Raw genomic sequence first — 19,215 nt, 5'->3', positions numbered from 1 at the left:
TTCTGTTCCATCTCACTGGTGTGTTTGTCACTTCCCTAAAAACAGACATAGAGCTCTTGGGGATGCAGGGCAGTATTTTTGCAGTAAAGTTTGCTGTAGACAGCTATGAGGACATTTTTCTGTGTTTCTGTGAGAACACTTCATTTATTCACTGGTAATGTACAATCCTCATCCTCCTTTGATCCTGGATTTTAGTTAAAGGGTTAAGGTCTGTACTGTCTGTTATCTGCTGCAGAAAATGCACAAATCTGTTTAACACTGACCTGGGAAAGTTTCTAAAAGCAGCAGGATATTCTTAATCATTCACTCAGGCCGTGCTTATACAAGATAATCAATGATAATGTGCTCCTCACTGCTGGGTAGGGGAATGACTTTCCAGCATATCCATATTTCAGACATTTAATGGGTCAACTCCATGTCAATCCTCTGAGTGCACCTTGAATAGTGCATTAATTTCCTGCTTGTAGGAAGAAACCTTGAAGAGAGTTTTCAGAGAGCATCAAAAATTCAAACCAAACCATAATCTTGAAAATTTCAGTTTTCACCTCTAAACTTGAGTTAGGCTTGCCAGGCTTCCTGTTACCTTTGTGATAGTGTTTGGTACTGGTCTAGCATCTTGAGGTGCAGTTACAGACCAGGTTGGAATCAGTGTCCAAGTCTAGTGCAAGAAAAGGAAAGCCAGTGGGTACAAACATCCTAACAAGTCATAAAATAGTGTGGAGAAAATATTGGCCAGCTTGGTAGCAAGTGATAACCAGCAAGTGACAACCCAGGGGGTGCCAGGGTTGGTTTGTGTGTGCTGTAGTAAAGGCAAGATCTGAGTTCTTTCTGGCAGAGGTTTTTAGGGAACTTCCTCTGAAGAGGAGCAGTCTCAAGTGCACTTCCTGAAGTGTGTTTTAATTAGCACTGCCTCGGATGCAGGGAATTTCACTCCTCAGGAAATCCAGGGCTTAGAAATATTGGGCTGTGCTCAAAATGGGACTGGGTGTTCTGGCTTAACCCTTATCAGCATTGTGTGAAGTAAAAAGTTTGTCTCCCCTGTGTTAGGCACCTCTTGTTTGCTAGTGCCTACATGATACTGGGTTTTTGATTTATTTTTTTCCCCCTTGTCTCAGTAGTCACAATGCTCCTTGCTCACTTTGATTCACTCCAGGTTTTCTGTGGTATTACTGTGTTGCTGGTGATCTCCTATCACACATCATCTGGTCTCTTTTCCCAGGCAGCTCTCAGCAAGACAAGAGGGCACAAGAGGTCTCAAGTTGTGCCGGGGGAGGTTTAGGTTGGACATTAGAAAGAATTTCTTTATGGAGAGGGTGACCAGACATTGGAATGGGCTGCCCAGGGAAGGGGTGGATTCTCCATCCCTGGAGATATTTCAAAAGAGCCTGGATGTGGCACTCAGTGCCATGGGCTGGGAACTGCAGCGGGAGTGGATCAAGGGTTGGACTTGATGATCTCTGAGGTCCCTTCCAACCCAGCCCATTCTATGATTCTATGCATGGTTGGTTTCTCTTACCTGGTTGTAAAACTGGTAGAAAATCCTGCAATGCAGTGTTGGAACTGTATGTGTTGTCTTTCTTTCTTATGTATTTATGAGACAGGGAACCAGTTACATGGGAACAGCCAGGATAAATCCTTCCAAAGGAGCCTGGCTCTCCTTTATGTCTAGCTGCTTGTAGATAATTCAGTGTGCTTAATCTTATATTTCTTTGAGACTTTGAGTTGCTGAAGTCTCTCTAGTGCATCATAATTCTTCATGCACCTTTGAAACTAAAGCTTTGAATTTGTTTGCTAAGCTTGCTGTTGAGTAGAATATATTGATAAAAACCTTTCTTCTGTACAGTGTGCTTGTGCTGCTAAGCATCTCTGTTTAAAATGTTCCAATTCAACAACAGAGTTTTTGACCAGTGGGTTTGTGGGCCAGTAGTCTCAACTGGTAAGGAATAACTGGAAAATATTGGAAATAATGCTGTGCTTGAATTTCATTAAAACCACTTACAGTAGCAAGAATTGGAAGAAATAGTGTGTGGTTTGTTTTTTTTTTAATTGTATACTGTCCATGCATACTGCTGCCTTTAGGTATACAGTAAATGACTTGCAGGAGGGATGCAATTCTGTTCATTACTTACTTCTAGATGTGAGGTTTTAGTACTTTTTCTGTGGAAGAAGTAAAAGCAGACAACTTGAATTCCCTGGGCAAGATTTTAGACAAAGGCAACTTGGGCAGTGTTTTCTTATTAAGCAGGATGAAGACCACATGAGAAGACAATAAGAATTTATAAGTGCACCCATGAATGAATGCATTAAGTGAGATAGAATTGCTTGTACCATGAGGGAGCCTGGATCACCCAGTAGAAGTTACTAATAGCTGTGCCAGGTACTGCTGAAATACTGAAATTAGCACCTGGAAGGTGTATTGTAACACTGCTGACTCCCAGCTGTATTGTGGAAGGTGCAGTCTGTAAATCACCAAGCAAGATTCCCATTTAGAAAAAAGGTTTATTTCTTATTTTAGCAAAAGAGTAATTACAATGTGGAAAGGAAAAGGGCATTTTAAAAGTCATGGTTGTCAGCAGGACTCCCCAAGCATGGCATTCCAGGATATATTTGTATATATTGTAAGCAGGTGGTTGTGTTGTCATTTCCCTCTTTCAGGATCAGTCGACTTGGTTTAACTTTCAGGAGAGTGTGATAAAAGCTTGGCAGAATCAGTAGATGTTAAGGTCCAAAGGAGCTGAGGCAGCTGTAATCATAGACTTCCTTTCAACCTATTCCTTTATTCTGAATGATCTCTTTAAGAACAGTGACTGAAAGGAATGGTAGTGGTTTTCTTAATAGTACAGAATGTATTTTAACTTTCTCCTATTTCTGGAAATCTTTGTGTAGTTTAGGCTATATTAGTCTATTTTCCCAGTAGTCTGAACTGCATTGCATCATAGTTTTAAGCAAAACAATTCAGGTTGTAGTGCTCTGCATTTAGTGTATGCAAAGTCTTAAAAAATCACCTTCTGTAAGACACTTGAGTTGGATTCTTATTATGCTGAATTCTTCGCCTTAGAATCCTCTGCATAATAATTTCTGTCTTTGAAAAACAAACAGGTTCTTAACTTGCACCACCTTGGTGTTAGGAGATTGGATTATCCCTTCTTTGATACCTTAAGAAAAAATAATCCTGATATATTTGTATTTAGTTTAAGCCTTGTGCTTCTGGCATTTATTTTGTGAGAGGTCTTTCTGGGTGGTTTGGTTTTTTTTCAATTTTTGATGTCCACATTCTGTGGGAAATTGTGTATGGATGCAGGTGGTCAAGAAAATATGACAACCAGTGGTTGTGGTAAAATCTGGACTTCAGTTCAGAGGTTTCCTGTTTTTAAGGCTTGAAGGGAAGCCAAGCCAAAGCCACCTGGAAGATTTGGTTGGGTGTGTGTGCATTAAATATATATATATATATATATATATACACACACACACATATAGTGAAACTTTCACCAGTTTGTGTTCCACTTCTTGTATAAAAAGGCTAAGAATTTGAGCTCTATAGTAAAACCAGAGGTCAAGTGACATTAAAATTACTGAATCCTGATCCCAATACAAGAAATTAATATTTTTAATGTTGCTTTTGATAATAAACACTGTTTTGGAGATAAGGTAAATACAAGTCTTGCCCTGGGAAGCAGGAAGAATTAACCTGAGGAAAACAGTAAGTAAATTGCTTAATATACTGGTGGTCTCTGTATCCATAGTAATAACATCAGAAAAAAAAATCTGTATAGAATTGCTGCCATCACTGCAATAACCATCTACAAGCAGTATGAGTAATATGGGCCATAAGATCCTGTTTTAGCTTTTATAACTAAACCCCCCACTCCACATAAAAAGAAAATTTGTGGTGGCTGTATTCAGAGAAGCACCAGAGGTTTAAAAAGTAGCTTAAATGCATGAATACAGAGTTAACTATTTTTTTTAGCATCTAATGCTTCTCTAATACAGGTTCTCCATCCTTTAATTCTTAGTTGGCTTTGTGTGGAAGTGCTCAGGCACAGAGGCAGAAGGTCCACCTCTCTTTAGGCACAAGACTACTTAATCCCTTCTTCATTCAGATTCTTCACTACTGTTAAAAATTACTGAATCCCTAAAGTTGCATCTGAACTGTATTTTTGTCAGAAAAAAAAATTGTTGTTTGGTTGAGTGGGTGGAGTTTAAGTTTGTTGCTTTAGCTTCTTTCTTTCCCTTCAAAATAATTTTTTTGAGCTAAGTTAGTGGGAACATCTGAAAAGCATTTTGTAGGAAAGACCCAAAGCATGGCCTCGGGTCTAGAATCTTTCTTCTCATAGAAATTATAGTAAATTATAGAAGACCATAGAAACCAAACAATAAGAACAGAAATGGTAGAACTGTTCTTTCTCTCAGTCCTCCTAAGGGGCAGCAGTGCAGAATTCCTGCAGGTTGGCACATTTCAGGTAGTCCTGGGTTTCATCTCTGCAGCATCCATGTTTTACCTATGGCTGCTCTGACTATTTGAGGGCACATGCAGCCTGCTTAGGAATTCCTGATAACTTTGCATGTTCTTTTTACTCTTCTCTCTATCCGTAAAATATGTGTTGAAGCAAGGAAATACTGTGATTTGTCTGCCATATCTCCAGTTTCTGCAGAATGCAGAAATGTGATGAAGGGAAGCAGTCAGGGATGTGAGCAGCCCAAGGGCATGGAAACCTCTCAAAGCCTACTTTATTCCATGTGGTAGGAAGAGAAGTAGGCAGGAAAAAATTTGGTTTTGGGTTATGTAAATAATGGCATGTATCTGCCATTTGTATCTTAAATGGGATGGTTGTTCCCCCAATTTTTTTAAAAGCAAAAGATACTATAAAAAATTACATTAAAATGTTTATAAAATTGCTGAGGCTGTTGGTGGTGCACTTTGGTATTTATTTCACTTTGTGGTTTATAATATATACACTTCATAGGTAACTCGTTGGCATTTTTTTTACTTTTACCCTGACTGCAAATTAAATATTGATTTATGCATTGCTGGGTTTTAAGCTTCAAGGCACTTCTGAGTTGTGGTTAATTGATGTCCAACTCCTTGCTTTAACTTTCAGTAGTTCTGAATGCAGGGCATCTGAATTACAAATTACTGTCTGTTTTACACATGCAGTTTGCATATTGAACTAATTTCACAAGCTTGAGACTGAGTAATTCTGCTGTGCAAGTTACTCTTTGAAATGCTTGTAAATATGAAGGGAAAACAAGGGTAGAACAAAATAAGAAATAAACTACTGCTAGGAAGGATGTGAAAGTAACATTATTTGCATGTCAAATATTTGGAAATTCCAGACTTCCCATTCATGCTGTCCATCTCGTGGCATTCAGTTTCCCAAAAACCCAAAACTCAGACCTCAAGTTTCTGGATCTTTCTGTCACAAATATCAGTATTTGGGCAGTAATCGAGTCCATGAGTATTCCCAGCATAAGTTTCTACTACCTTAATCTTACAATTTCTACATGTGAATTAAGTGAATTTCATAATTTGTCATGCTTTTCTTGAATGAGAGGATTTTGTCCCTACCAGTGAAGAGTCATGGCTGTTGTATGAGGCCATATGAGTTATTTTTTAATATTTCATGCTATTTAAAATCATTTAGATAGATATTCTTTTGGTTCTTAATCAGTGTTACAGTTGATTGCCTTTCATTTGAATAATGTCTCTATCTTTAGATGGTTGATGTCCTCCAGGTCTCTAGCCCTGGTCATAATTTAAGATTTCAAAGCCCACCAGGAACTCTGTTTCATAGGGGCAGGCACTGAGTTCAGCAGTTGAAGAGCTGCAGATTTTGGGCTGCTGATATCAGGGTATCCCCTGAGCTGGGATGTGTGAAACCTGAGACCATCCAGAGGACTAAGATGCTTCTTGCCAGCTAGGAGCAAGTTTTGGTTTGTTTTAAATTTTCAAGATTAGAGTTGTGATACTGCATCATGCTGTGCCATTCATTTTCATCTTAGTCCTGATTTTTAAATTTGAAGCTTTCTGGTACTGCTGTCAGTTTTCCATTGCACTGTATAAAAAATGAAGTGATCTGTAGAGCTGCTGAGGCAACAATAAGCCTTATGGAACAATAACAATGGTAACAATAAGACTTATGAAAACTTGAATAAAGGAATCTGATGTGGCTAAATGGGATAGCAGGAGGAATTAATATTTTCCTAGAGTACAAGTTTTGGAAGAACTCTTAAGGAGAGGAAAGCCTTTAAGAGCAGTATCAGATGGAGGTTTCCACTGGATTCTCTAGCTATGGAAAATTTGTTTTAGGCTATTTTTTATTTTTGTAGATTGATCAAGGAGACATATAATTGCACTATGGAAAAAAAACTTAGTGTAGTGTGAGTCTGCTCTAAAGGATTATGGGTTTACTCAGTGTGTGGCTTCAGCCCCAAGAGCCCATTGCTGAAAGTTGTAGATGCTCCATTGCTGGAAGTGTTCAAGTTCAGGCTGGTCTGGGAACTTCAGCAACCTGATTTAGTTGAAGATGTCCCTGCCCACCTCAGGAGAGCTCCTTTCCAACACAAACCATTCTCAGATTCATTGATTCTGGGTCATTCTTTAGGCCACTGACAGACCTAATACAGACACAGAAAGTCACTGCTCTGCTTCTCTGGAATTTGGAGTTGCCCACTTTAGTCCAAATTCTTAGAGGGGATTTCTGTGGGGTTTTTTTAGCTATAGAAATAGAAGCACACTGTGGAGGTTTCCTTCTGGCCTTGAGAATCACTGCTCTGTGATTGAGAAAGGGAAGAAAGGTGAGAAATAGATAAATTGTGTTCATGTGGCAAAAGGGTTAAATCACTGTCATTTAGGCTGCAAATAATTCTTCTTTGAGCTTCCACTGCTTTGCTCTGAGCTTTCAGTATCCTGTTACTAAGAAGTTGTGCATTTCTGATGTGGGGCTGCAGCAGACAAATGCAAAATAGAAATTATTTCAACTCCAATTCCATGACATGTTGTTAGCATATGCAGCCCGAAGTTCCTTTGTGCTGTCACAAATGCTTAATTTGCAGAATTGCAAAATAAATATTAACTCCACCAATGCTGACACTGGAATAAGTTCATGCTACAGTTCCTGAATTTGATCTCTTTCTGCATATCAGCAAAGCTGTTTGTATCCAGAAGTTACTGAAATAGTGGCATCCTTGTGCAGTAGCTGAGTGGTTTTGTGCCAGAATTACTTTAACATTTTTGAACAAATTTATGTTCACATCCAGTTTGAACCCCCTTAGGTTTTGAAACAGCTTGCACTGAGAATCGTTCTCATTGTAATAATTACTGGAAATTTGAATAAGGTTTTTTTAATTTGCACCTTAAGCCATTTGCTTTCTCATTTATAAGCTTGAACTTGTAATTTTGCTTGAGGGTGAGTTTTTGGATGCCTTCACTAGCAATTTGGGGAGTGAAGATTAGGGAAAAATCTTGATAATCTCACTGTTGTTTCCGTTTTTTATTAATCTGAATTTTTTTGTAAGAGTTGCATATATATTTTTTGCATACTATAGGAGTTATGTTGTTACAATGTATGATAAATAACTTGGTGTGATAGGGATACCTGGTACTTCATTATATGATAATTTGAAGACTAGGGCATCTTGTAATTAAAAATTATTCACCTTCTTGATGTTACTGAGGTCAGAAGTGCATGAGAACTGTCAGTTCTGTTCTTCATAATTGTGGCCAATTTTAATTGTTTATTCTTATTGTTGTGGGGTTAAGTGGCATCTGATTTTGTCCAAGTTGGGTAAGGTACAGAGAAGGCTGGATTTTTTAATTTTTTTTTTCTTTTCCTGGTCTTTCCTTCTTCCATACCCAGTTGATGGTTAGAAAAGGCAAAACTTTTTAGGGAATATCCCTCAAGTGGTTTATCCATGTTTGAAGTAATGAGAGCTGAGCTGGTGTTGCTTTTTCAGGCACACAGAATGATGGGGTAATGAGTGAACTACAATATCAAGAATTAAAAAAGCTTCACCATGTTTTTTCTTGGCTCAGGCTTTATCATTTTTGCTGTCATTCCCCACAGACTATATTGTGGTACAAAGGAGTTAAGTTCTGCTGCTTTCCAGCACTAAATGCAGAGGCATAAGCACACATTTCTTCTGTGTGCTTCTTTGTGGTCTTGAATTCTCTTCTTTGTGCAGAAAATATTTGTTCACTGAGTCCAACCTACACAGGGCTGTACCAAATATTCTTATATAATTAGGATCTTTTGTGGCTTTTTTCAGTTTATCATGATTTTCTTTGGCTGCCAATGCATGTTACAGCTAATTGGCTTGCTGATAAGGAATCATTCTAGATCAGCATCAGAGGTATTCACCATTAGCTCTGCTTTTTATATAGCAACAAAGCAAGTCCAAGTAAGATGTTATTATTTAGGTGTCTACATTGTATGATCCCTTTGCAGAAATGGAAAAAGCTGTTAGTGAAATACCTGACAAGGTACTTCCCAGGTGAAACAGCACTGCCTCTTAGCAGCAGCAGCAATTTCAGCCTTTTTTTTATAAAGTAAATTTCATACTTTTATAATAGGTGCATTTTGTATTGGAATTTTTTTTTCTTCCTAAAAAGTCATGTCTAGGTACAAAATTGTAGACTTTAAAATCCATTTTAAATAGATCTGCAGTGCTCTGTAGTACTTATTAATGCAAGGTAAGCCAGAGTTATTAAGGGACGTAGTGATTTTGAGCTAGGAAAGGAATGAGTGTGCTTGGTGAGCAGCACTCTCTCAGGGTTCCTTTCCCCTCTGCTACCCTTAAAATTGACTTGTTATTTATTTGTGAGGAAAATTGGTTTGACAGCCCTGAGGGCAGAAGTGTTCAGTTCCCAGTACAAATAGTGCTGTCACACTGCAGTGTTGGCACTGGGGTGACAAAAGCTGCTGCTTGCAGGACCAGCCCCAGTCTCCCCAGTCTCAGGTTTGGGTACCTCCAGCTATGGGGCTGCCAGATGAGCACCTCTGAGTTGTGGATGTGTCTCCTGTAACTTGTCAGCTCAGAGCTTCAAACCATTCCATGTGGACCTGCAAACATTCTGGCAGCTTTCTCATTGTCTTTTGATGTTTGTCTGGATAACCTAATTAAATTGAACCTTGATAACCTTTGAGTTGGCTTGTAAGGTGTTTATCTCATCTGAGACAGCAGAGAACCTGCTCTGTTCTGACCCATGAGTTTATCCAACCTTACTTTGGCCAGGAACCTCAGTGGGAGATGTAAAGTGGATACAAACTGTGTGTTGTCTTTGTCCTTGTTCTAGCTCCCTGGTGTCTGTGGAGTCGTAGTATTTTATGCAATAACATTTTTTGAGCTTTGACTTCAAAAATCACAGTTGTGTCTTGTGTAGGAGGCACAACTCGAGTGAGCTGCTGGGGAGGTAATTGCAGTGTTAACTAAAAAACCACAGCTCTGGGATGCAGTGGAGTTTGCAGGCTCTAGATTTTAAAGCATATTTAATGTTTATCTGCCACCTAAGATGTAATGAACCTTTAATCTTTCCGCAAGTATTTCTGGTGGTCTTAATCTGCCTTGTGCCAGAGGCAGGGAGAAATAATGCATTCAGTTTTGTCAAATTAAGTTTTTTTTCACCGGGCATTAAATTGATTAAATAGAGCAGTAGATTAAGGAGAAAATACTGTCTCAAATTGCAGCTCGGGGGTGATAGAATCGTAATGATGCCACGCTGAAGCTTTTCAGTGGGGTTGTGGATATGAGAATCCATTAATCATATTGTGCTGGAGTCTCTGCTGCTGTGTTGGAAACAAATGATGGGACTTGCTCACTTTGCTGCTCTGAGTAATGGCCCTGTCTGGAGCTCCCAGCAAACAGAATCTGGAGGTGGCACGTGTGTTGTGTTCTGTCAGGCCAACTGGGCCTCTTATTTGATCACATTCTTGCCAAGAACAGTCATGTTGGGGGGGTTTTCCTTTTATAAAAATGACACTCTTCTAAGAGTCCCTTTCTGACAGCTGCATGACACAAGCAGTTAGGAGAAGAAAGCCTGTTTCGTGTTCTGTACTGAACATGAACACTTCTGTCTGCAGTCTTGTTCCCCCATTTTACACCCTTTTCTTCCTTTGTAATCTGGTTTTCCTCAGTCATCTCTTTAGGTTTTTTTTTGTCCTGGAGTATGTGTGTTTTTCTTTTGCTTTTTTTCTGCGTGTGGTTTCTCCCTACCTCACTTGTCATCATCGTCTGTGGTCTTAATTCCTCCTCCCTCTTTTCCATCTGGAAAATGGTATAAAGGGAGAGAGAGAAGCAGAGGAGAAGCTAGGGAAATTTTTTTTTTCTCCATTTCTGCTGTTGCATCTGCTCTGTTGGGGAGAGGGGAGGATGGCACTGACCTACCACAAATGCTGCTATCATGAAACATAGCAGGAAAGATCAATTACATCACTGTAGATGAACGTGTAATATATAGCTCTATAATGACTCTGTTGCTTTTTCCTTATTTGTTGTCTTTTTCTGTTGCCCCTAAATTCCTTTTAAAGACCCTGAGGTAAGCTCTTTATCTTTTTGGCTTTAAAATAATTCTATATGCTTGTGTAATGGTTGAAATAATGTTTGGTTTTATCTCCTTGCCAATTCTCATTGCCTTGTGTCTGTCTACTCTGTTCTTCAGCAAATAACTTATTCAATCTACATGGCTCTTGAAAAAAATATTCCCTTGTGATGGTTTTGGCAAACTCTTTTTTTTTTTTTAATTATTTAAAAATTATTTTAAATTATTTTTAAAATTTTATTTTCTTCCAAAAACCACCCCAGCAGAACCACACTTTGGAGCATGTTGTGCCTCCAGACAGTACAGTAGCTGGAAGTGTTGTAATCTGTGCTCCCAGTGAGACGTGGAAGACTTGCTGGAATAAAATTACTTTAAAGAAATCTTCCCTGTGTCTGTGGTGGTACATTTGTTGGAAGTTTGTTTAGCACACTGAGCATCCTGTTCTCAGTTGTCTGATTTTTTTTTTTTTTTTTTTTTTTACATCGTTAAGATCCAAAACTGTCATTTCTCCCTGGAAAACTGATTTCAGACACTCTCCATCTCTTTTTGCAAATGCCCAAAGCCACAGGTTTGTGGAAATGCCCATTTATTCTAAAAGGATGCTATGCTTTGCTTTAAGAACAATTTTTTTCTCCATTCCTAATATTAGACTAAGAAAACACCAGTATTGCTAAAAACAGATTTTTATCCTGTTTAGGTGAGCAGATTTCTGTACACAACAAAACTGCAGCAGCTCTCAAGCTCACAGTGAATGCTTTGCAGTAATCCCATTGAGATTAATAAAAAGTTTTCATTTTTTTAAGGCAGTAAGTTTATCTTTGCATGCATACAAGTGTTAACTTGTACTAGCACTTTTTTGGGGGTGAAGTACAATGTATGGGCAAAGTGCTTATCTTGGGTTAAACTTTTGATACTATTTCGTGTGTGTTCTTTCCAAATCAATCCTTTGAATTTTTTCCTTCCTCCTCCCCTTCCTCCCCGTTGCATTGATTATCCTCAACCCTTTTTCACTTGTCTTGAATGTTCTGTAACCTCAAATGAAGAAAAACTTAAAACTGGAATTCTAGCTCCTTGAGTAACAATGGAATCCATGTGTGGGCCATAACCATGGAAACAGCATAATTTTACAGTGGTGGAACATGAAGGGAATGACTCTCCCAACTTTCTAAGAATGTGTTTTTAAAGAAAACAAAGCCCAGAAAACTTGCAAATTACTGTTCTAGTATGCCAGAAAGAAAATTTGAGTGGGATTGTTACATTGCTAGTCTGTTACTCTTAATCTTTTTAACTACTGATTTGAAAAACAAAAAATTTCAAAACCCTCTAAAAAACACCCAACGGTTTTCTCTTGCCTCGTGTTCTGGGATTTGAGTTGGTTTTTAGTTTGTTGGTTTTTAGCCTGAAGTACTTTTCTCCTCACTCTCTTATTCTTGGTTGTGTTCATTCTGTACCTGGAAAAAACATTTATTTTACATTCTGAAGCATCTACACGTTCTTCCTGTCATACCTAGAGAGCAAAACAGCTTTGCTGGCATTCAGTGCTCGTTTGTATTGAGTACAGGAACTATAAAATCCTGTCACCTTCTGAAAACATGGGTGACTTGTGGTGACACACTGAATATCCTGCATCCCTGATGGGAAATGACAGTGGAAATTCAGTGACAGCAAGCAATGCCAAAACAATGTGGTTGTTCTTTGGGAAAAAAAAAAAATAAAATCCTCTACTAAACCTGTCACTTTTACCAACAAGCACTCTGTAGTGAAAATGGGGAGGAGCATAGGAATGTACAGAGTGCACATCTAGGGCTTTCCCTAAGCATGCCTGGAGGCCTGAATTGTTAGGTTCATAAAATGTCAGAGTATTTCCATCAGATTACAGGATCACAGGTCACAGCACTGGAGAGATTTCTGATAGAGCTGAACCACTGCCAGCACACAAATGTACCTCTTTAAATATCTTAAGCAGTTTTAAAGTTTCTGGAGCTTGCTCAGAGTTAAATATGTCTCCTTTTGCTAGAAGCCATTAAAGGATAAGAACATTCCTGTAATGTGGCTGCCATATCCTTAAAACAGCACTTCTGATGGAGTAGATATTCTTGTAGGTCACATCTAAAGCTTGTGACTGTCCTACATCTTCACAGAGCCATGACAGGGAGATGGAGAACACATGAGATGCTGCTGGATGAGACCAGTGGTCCTTCAGCCCAGCATCATGCCTTGGCAGCAGTGTTTGAATAGTATCTGCTCACCTGGCTCCCTATTTCCTTGGCATCCCCCCTCCCTCAGGGATGCTGGCCAGTACCTCCCTAATGAGGCCTTAATCCTTCCTTTTTAACCTGCTGCAAAGCTGAGAGCTGCCTTTGAATATCCTGATGGTACCTGCCTCCAGACCCTCCCCTGGGACTTTCCTGTCCTCCCAGCTGAAGGGTTCCACATTTTGTATTCTGGTTTTACCTGGCAGCTGCTCCATCTCTTGATCACTTCAGCTGACCTGCTCTGGACCTTCTCAAAGTCCACTGTGTATTTTTCCTGGTGCAGAGACCAGAGCTGAACACAAGATGTGGGTGCTTTAGTGGTTTGTGCAGTGGCATGTTTCAATACCAGGTTTTCCCAGTGATACACATTGTTTTATTTCCTTCTTTTGGTCAGCTACTGCACTTGGAGCTGATGATTTCGGGGAAAGCAGTGACTCAGCCTTCCTGCCACAGCTGGAGCCAGAGAAAGTGCAAATGCTAAGTGGTTAAGGAGGGGCATTGCTCAGAATATTTGTCCCTGAATGCATTACATCACATGTAGTGACTTTCTTCACTTTGCAAGGTCCTTCTGAACATGAGCCAGCAGTGTGCCCAGGTGGCCAAGAAGGCCAATGGCATCCTGGCCTGGATCAGGAACAGCGTGGCCAGCAGGTCCAGGGAAGGGATTCTGCCCCTGTACTCAGCCCTGGGGAGGCCACAGCTTGAGTCCTGTGTCCAGTTCTGGGCCCCTCAGCTCAGGAAGGAGATTGAGGTGCTGGAGCAGGTCCAGAGAAGAGCAAGGAGGCTGTGAAGGGATCCAGCACAAGTCCTGTGAGGAAGGGCTGAGGGAGCTGGGGGTGTTGAGGCTGGAGAAGAGGAGGCTCAGGGGAGACCTCATCACTCTCTACAACTCCCTGAAAGGAGGTTGGAGCCAGGGGGGGTTGGGCTCTTTTCCCAGGCAACTCTCAGCAAGACAAGAGGGCACAAGAGGTCTCAAGTTGTGCCAGGGGAGGTTTAGGTTGGACATTAGAAAGAATTTCTTTACGGAGAGGGTGATCAGACATTGGAATGGGCTGCCCAGGGAAGGGGTGGATTCTCCATCCCTGGAGATATTTCAAAAGAGCCTGGATGTGGCACTCAGTGCCATGGGCTGGGAACTGCAGTGGGAGTGGATCAAGGGTTGGACTTGATGATCTCTGAGGTCCCTTCCAACCCAGCCAATTCTATGATTCTGTGATTCTGGATTCTTTTTATCAGTGCCATGGCTTTTGTCTACCTGTAAGAGTTTGCTGTTGCCTTCAGACTCAGATAGCACTTTCCCATTTTTTTGGTGCTAAATAAAAAAACCCGATTCTTGGGCATTTTACTCCAGACTCCTTTCTGTCCAAACCTCTCTTCCCCACAGGCAAAAAGTTTATGTTGTATAGATATTGAAAATATATTCTTTATCTGAGTTGTTCAGAGACTGCATGTTCTTTAACTCTCTGTAATGAGATTTATCCCACCTGCCCTGAGTAATGATAGAGTAATTTCTTTTGCTCTTCTTAACCTCCTTGAATGTAGCTTCCACAGGGACTTTTTAATATCTTACTGCTCAGTATAACTAACCTAAAATTTGGCTCCTGGTGGCTGAGTAGATAGCTTCATGGACGTGCCCAGTGATGTGCTGCAAATGAATTTGAAGTTTACAGGTGTGTCCTTTTAGTTCAGGACAGAGTTCAGCTGATAGGAAGGAAAGTGCATGTGGATTGCTCTCAGCATCTTAATCAGAATTCAGAATTTTTTTCAATTTCAAAACCTAGCATTTAATAACTGTAAGTAAAGTGGTGTAGGAGAAGTTTCAGTGAGAAGGGGAGGGGGCACTGTGATTGGAAACTGTTGAAAGACCTTGGAGATAATACAGGCTAAGGACACTAAATATTGCTTTTGATTTAAAATCACAGTGGGTGGGAAGCTGAGGAAAGATATTAACAGAAGATTGGGGCAGTGAGAAAAACACAATCACCCATTAGCCACTGACTGGTCAATTTATTGTCCTTTTATAAAAGGCAATATAAACTGAACAAGTTCCTGAGGTACTTGTCAAGTGAGCTGACACAGATGCTTGTATTGCTGTGAAAACATTGTGCTCACCAGTGGTTGAAATTATTGAGATATGTCAGATAAGGTGGTGATCACACTGTAAATGTGCCTAGTGCACAAATAAGTTGAAAAAAGGTGTATTCTGTACAGTACTTCAGTTGGTCTACTTTCTTTGTGTTGCTTTTGTGTTTCAGAGGCAGCAGTTTATTAATTAAAACCAGTAAATGGTTAATCACACCTTCATAAAAATATATTGTAGGCTATGCACGTTTCCTGAGAAGGGAACTCATAGCAGTTAATTCTTGGCTGCTTGCTGGTTAACCTTTTCAACAGAAATAAATGAAAGCATTAAATCATTACTGCTGATATTTGCAGTTGAAGCAAAGATTTAAACAAAGATAGTAAAGGACTACAGTGCAGCAGGGGTCTCCCATGGAGTAGGGTTGAAAACAAAGGATGTATGGTTTTGTACATTTAATTTCTTCTGCTCTAGCCAAGCCACAAAAAAAAAAAAAAAAAAAAAAAGCAGGCTGTTTTTGTGGATGGAGATGTCTCCCCTACAATCATCCCCTCCAATATCCACTTAATGCTGGATATTCAGCTGCTGCTGTGCTGAAGGCAAATGCAATAAATATGTCAGTTGGGGAAAAACTCCATCTAAGTAAGCAAATAATATTTTTAGTATTATGATTGATGTATGAATACTGTGTAGGGAATTGGTGTTTGCAAACTGGGGAAGCTACTAAACCCAAAAATAGTTCAAGCAAAGTCTTGTAAGGATGAGAAAAGATTTGGGAAAATAGGTCTTTACAGTGAGCTGCTTCTACCCCTCTCATTCTACACAGCAAATATAAGAAAACATTTTACTGAATTGCTCTTTAAAATTGCCTAAAATTGCTTTAATGGGAAATGATACAGTGAAGGGCTGCTTGCATTCAGCTTTGCAGGCTGCTAAATTAAAAGTTGCTTAGATTTAAGTTAGAAATAATGGATGCACTTTTAATTATGAATGAAAAATACACATATGGAACAACTTAATAGGTGGTTTATGCAATCCTTTAATCACATTGTAAAACTTTTTAACAGCTTATCTCTAGAGGGTGTGCTGTGAGAATGAATTCATTCTATCTCCAAGATCTTTGCTTGACTGATCATTGATAAATCCTTGAGTTTCTCAACAAATGTAATTTAACAAAGCTTTTTTTTTTTTTAAAGGTGACTTGTTTTCTGATTAATTATTTGCTCTTTAAGGAAAGTATTTTGACATAAGTGCTGAGTTCTCTGCTTCATGAAAGATTGAAGGAACATCCTGCTCCCTTTTTAGTCTGGCAGAGAATAAAAGGAAGGGAGACTTCCAGGTTGTTGAATACAGCTTCTAGGACAACATCCTTCAGCATCAGGCACACAAGCACTAAAAGCTGAAAATGCATGTGTATTCCTAAATGGTAGATAAATAGGAAAATTGCATCTTATGATGAGACTGGGATATTCCTTGTTCAGCTGGAAGGATTTGTTGTTGAATGATCTGTTCTCCTTGGCTTCCTCTGGTTCCTCATGTGCAGCAAACCTTTACTCTTCACTGGAAAGAGAGATCAGTTCATGAGCTGAATATCTGAATTGATTTCAAGGGAATACAGTTAGGTTGGAGTCAGGCAGCTTCTGCTGCAGGAGAACAGGATTAAATTTCATGTGGTTTGCTGCTTTACCACAGCTCTGGGAGGAGATCAGTGCTGCAGCTGGAGTGAGTGTCTGAGATCCTGTCTGTGGAGCCATCTTCTCATTTTACCTTGAGATAGGGATATAAAGCTTACAAAATATTCTTGGTTTTGATTATCAGATGTTACTCTTGGAAAGCAGGTGATAAAATCATGGCTCCATTTCCAGGAAAACATTTGAGGGGACTCTGCAATGCAAAATTCACAGTTTCATAAATATAGTGGTAGAGATACTCAGTAGTCAAGGCATCCATAAATCAGAGAAAAAAACCTTGTGATGGGACACACAAAACCTATTTGAGGGCTGTACTGCCTAAAGAGATCCCAATGGGTACAGAAGAAATAGTAGTAATATTTCTTTGAAATCTATCTCTTTTTTTGTTCTTCAGTGAATTCGTGTATGTATCTGGTATACATTGGAAATTTGGGGGGTTTTTTTGGCTGAGGAACTTTTGGTTTACAGAACCTCTTTCTGTTGTCATCTGTGTATGGTGTAACAGACTCTATGGTTGGAATGGACCTCTTGAGGCCATCTGCTCTATCCTTCCTACTATCTAATTGGTATAAAAACAGTTTTCCTTGACAACTGGTTTAGGTTTACAAGGTATGAAAAAGTTTGTAAAGCATGTGGCCCCAAATTATTTTTTTCTGCCTGTTCAGCCTGACAATTCTCCACCTTGTAGCACAGTAACACATACAAGAGTATAAATGCAGAATGTGACTGATCTCTTTAAAGTGTCCATGGGAGTAGAAGCACATTGAGTCTGATTAATTTTTAATTTTGCTTTGAAAAATTACTGTGTAGCAGGTAGGAAATGTAAGATTGGTTCATGCTGCATCTCTGTCAGTGGGGTTTGTGTGACAGCATTCATGAAATAAGTTGTAGAAGAGTCAGTCATAGAGTCATAGAATCAGAATTGGCTGGGTTGGAAGGGACCTCAGAGATCATCAAGTCCAACCCTTGATCCACTCCCACTGCAGTTCCCAGCCCATGGCACTGAGTGCCACATCCAGGCTCTTTTGAAATATCTCCAGGGATGGAGAATCCACCACTTCCCTGGGCAGCCCATTCCAATGGCTGATCACCCTCTCCATAAAGAAATTCTTTCTAATGTCCAACCTAAACCTCCCCTGGCACAACTTGAGACCTCTTGTGCCCTCTTGTCTTGCTGAGAGTTGCCTGGGAAAAGAGCCCAACCCCCCCCTGGCTCCAACCTCCTTTCAGGGAGTTGGAGAGAGTGATGAGGTCTCCCCTGAGCCTCCTCTTCTCCAGCCTCAACACCCCCAGCTCCCTCAGCCCTTCCTCACAGGACTTGTGCTGGATCCCTTCCCAGCCTCCTTGCTCTTCTCTGAACCTGCTCCAGCACCTCAATCTCCTTCCTGAGCTGAGGGGCCCAGAACTGGACACAAGACTCAAGCTGTGGCCTCCCCAGGGCTGAGTACAGGGGCAGAATCCCTTCCCTGGACCTGCTGGCCACGCTGTTCCTGAGTCCTTACCAAAAGGACAGCTGCCCCAAACGCTCTCAAGTATCTTAGGTTTTTCCCCTAAAATCCCTGAAATTAATTATTCTCTCATAGATAGAAATCTGAATGCTACAGTGGGCTTCAAAAAGAAAAAGTTCTAGCACAGCAAAGAAGACAAGGTTGTAAATGTGACCTGAAGTGAGTAGCTGCCTCAGTGCTGTGTCTGTTTACTTCTCAGTGAATGGAGTTTTTAAAATGTTGGCAGAATCCACTGGTGCTTTCCAGTGCTAAATGTTAAATGAAAAACATATTTGGCAAATCAAGCTAAGAAGTTTCAAGCCTTATTTGACAGCACTGAGGAGACAGGGTAAACCCAAGGGTAAGAATCATCATTGGAGTCCCTGATGTGACTCTTCAGTCAATAAAAATACATGGAAGTGATGAACAGTCACTGTTGCAGTGTCTGCATTTTTTTTTTTTTTTTTATGTGTCTGTGGAATTTTTGCTTTTATCTTTGGAATTATGGCAGAGTTTGCTTCCTTTATGCTATTATGAGTTGATGTTTCTGTAGTGGCTGGTGTTTGCAAGAACTAAGATGTATTATCCTACAGAGAACCTTGTGCTGAATGGAAATCTTTGAAAAATGTGATACAAATAACTTGCTAAGTGCCTGAATACAATTTCAAGTAGACTGATACGAGCTTCAGATATCTATTTATTTTTTTACCTCTTTTGTATGACAATTAATGGTAGAGAACAGTCTCTTACACTAAAATTTATTAGAATGTGTAGTGGCAGGAAGCTATTGGGTATATTCATCCCAGAAGTGTAGCAGCTCTTCAGTTAATGCACTTCTGGAGCTAATTTGAAGTGGAACATGGCAGAAAGAAATCTTGATTTAAGTATAGTAATGATGCTGATCTTGTAGGTACCCTGTTGGGTTATGTTCCAGTGCAGTAATGGGATTTATGGGAATGCTGGTGCCTGTGTGGGCAGAGCTGGAGGTGGAAACAGCAGTTCAGGTGTTAAGGGTACCACTAAAATATGATCAGGACATGATTACCTTAAAAATATGTCTGTCTCTTAGCTGCAGAGCTTTCCCTGGAGGTGTTTGAAATGACATGGCTAAGTTCCTGGAATGGAAATTAATGTTTTCTGCTTTTCTGCTTGTGTATGATAATGTATT

At 39.9% G+C, this 19,215-nt stretch overlaps 1 protein-coding gene across 9 annotated transcripts in view; it reads left to right on the top strand.

Annotated features, from left to right (window-relative positions):
• Positions 1–19,215, top strand: part of PTK2 (protein tyrosine kinase 2) — a 220,657-nt gene that overhangs the window by 19,897 nt on the left and 181,545 nt on the right. The gene's annotated exons all lie outside the window — the stretch shown is intronic.

Source organism: Heliangelus exortis, chromosome 2 (genome assembly GCF_036169615.1).
Source record: "Heliangelus exortis chromosome 2, bHelExo1.hap1, whole genome shotgun sequence".
In the NCBI taxonomy this organism is placed as follows: domain Eukaryota; kingdom Metazoa; phylum Chordata; class Aves; order Apodiformes; family Trochilidae; genus Heliangelus; species Heliangelus exortis.
This window is presented reverse-complemented; position numbering and strand designations above follow the sequence as displayed.